Consider the following 2450-nt stretch of genomic DNA (forward strand, 5'->3'; position numbering starts at 1 on the left):
GGCAAATGAGTAATGTACTGAGGATATTGGAAGCTAGTTCTTGCTGTTGGAGAGAGTTACAAATATGGAGAAAGGGAGGACTAAAATGAATCTTGTGGTGTTGAGTTGGAACTGGAGGTATCTATATGAATCCATGATTTTGTGTGTGTGTGTGTGTTTGTGTATACAGATGTAGAAATTAAGATATGTATATTTCTTAGCTCTGTGGGCTAAAGGGCTTAGAAGTAGACACTATGGTAGCATTGAGTACACCTGGCACTCGAATCTTGGTTTCTAAATACCATTTTGTACTGAAAAAAAAGAAAAACAAAACTAGGGCTCCTTGGAGAAATGGCTAATTCTAGGGCTGAGAGGGGGAAAGTACAAGATAAGCTTAGAATATCATGTTGTGCCAGAAAGCAAGGAAGTGCTTTTTAAAAAATGGAGATATGAAAAAAGAACACAGGAATCAGAAGGGACCCCCATTGGCCAAATCTGGGACTATTTGAACATCAGAATAAATAACGGTAATTCTTTATTATCATTACAGTGGTATTATAGGACAATATTACAGTGGTAATATCACTATAGAATAGCCATAGAATAAAATAATCTATGAGTTCATACAAATATAAATAAATAAAGGAGAAAGGATAGCTCTCTCTTATAGTAGAAATGATGGAGTCAGAATATCATCTTTGTGCAACCATGATTTAGACAAGAATTATCAATGGATGCTAAAACTAGTGGGTAGAAGTTTGATAAAGAAGAGTATATGTACAAAGATTCTGAGCACCTCCATGAAAATAACTTGTTGATTATAAAGGGAAAATTAGTAACTCCACGGTGAGTTAATCTGATGAACACAACCATAACCATTTAACCACAGTTAACAATACCAATAAAGAGATGCACTGACCTCACTGCCTTGAAAAGGACTCCATATCATTTCTATGGTACACCTGCCAAAACTGTATAACCTTAACCTAATTATGAGGCAGCATCAAACAAACCAAACTGAAGGGCATTCTACATAACAACTGGCCTGTAATCTAAAAACAAAACAAAACAAAAAAATCAAATTCATGAAAGGTAAGGGAAGGCTGAGAACCTGATCTAGCTGAAAGAAGACTTAAGAGATATGAACAGTAAATGCAAAGTGTGATCATTAATTGGATGCTGGATCAGAAAAAAAAAACAGCTATGAAGGACATTATTGGAGCAATTGGTGAAATTTAAATATAAACTATAGCTCAGATAAGCATTTTGTATCAGTGTTACAAATTCCCTGATTTCCATACATGTGTTGGGGTTACGTAAGAGAAAATCCTGCCTTTTCAGACCGAGTCGCCTTGTTGTTGTCGCGGAGATTTTCCTGCTACTGCTGCTGCTGCCGCCGCCACTACCACTAGGCTCATTTGCCCCAACCCCTTCCCACCGCCCCGCCCCCAGCCCCACACAAGATGTCAGAGGATTTAGCAAAGCCGCTGGCAAGCTACAAAGCTCAGCTCCAGCAAGTTGAAGCTGCATTATCTGGAAATGGAGAAAATGAAGATTTGCTAAAATCGAAGAAAGATTTGTAAGAAGTTATAGAACTAACCAAAGACCTGTCAACTCAACCTTCTGAGATGCTTGCAAGTTCAGACAGTTTTGCTTCTACTCAACCTACTCATTCATGGAAAGTAGGAGACAAGTGTATGGCAATCTGAAGTCAAGATGGATAGTGTTATGAAGTGGAGATTGAAGAGATAGATGAAGAAAATGGCACTGCTGCAATCACTTTTGCTGGTTATGGCAATGCTGAAGTGACTTCACTGTTGAACCTCAAGCCTGTAGAAGAAGGAAGGAAGGCAAAGGAGGACAGTGGTAACAAACCCATGTCAAAAAAAGAAATGATTGCCCAGCAGCATGAATATAAAAAGAAGAAGGCTTTGAAAAAAGCTCAGAGAATAAAAGAATTTGAGCAGGAAAGAGAGGACCAGAAAGTGAAATGGCAACAATTCAACAACAGAGCCTATTCCAAAAGCAAAAAAGGCCAGGTAAAGAGGAGTATTTTTGCTTCTGAGAGTGTGACTGGCAAAGTTGGAGTAGGAACTTGTGGAATTGCCGATAAAACTATGACACAATATCAAGATACCTCTACATATAATGTCAGACATTTGATGCCTCAATAATCAGAAAAACTGTTGGATTTTATCTCTGCAGGGCTTTGACATTTACCCTTTTTATCCTTATATTCTTTCTAAAGGAATTATTTAGTTAGATGAGTAAGCAAGATTACAATTGTCGTCATTGGCGTTGACTTACTGAATGAAACGTGAAGAATTGGCATTTGATAACTGCTATTTGTTTAACTTTTCTCGTTATCAGTACCAAGTTCCTCAAAGTGTTGTTGAATAAGTGACTTTTGTAGATGCTGTTTCATACAGCACTTAGATGATATTATTGATCTTCCCTAATATCAGGCGCCT

The 2450-nt window shown here is 37.7% G+C and overlaps 1 pseudogene; it reads left to right on the forward strand.

The window, feature by feature from the left end:
* The first annotated feature begins 1391 nt into the window (after positions 1-1391).
* On the forward strand, positions 1392-2169 carry LOC108534497 (survival of motor neuron-related-splicing factor 30 pseudogene; annotated as a pseudogene).
* The last annotated feature ends 281 nt before the right edge of the window (positions 2170-2450 follow it).

Source organism: Rhinopithecus bieti, unplaced genomic scaffold (genome assembly GCF_001698545.2).
Source record: "Rhinopithecus bieti isolate Rb0 unplaced genomic scaffold, ASM169854v2 scaffold_425, whole genome shotgun sequence".
In the NCBI taxonomy this organism is placed as follows: Eukaryota; Metazoa; Chordata; class Mammalia; order Primates; family Cercopithecidae; genus Rhinopithecus; species Rhinopithecus bieti.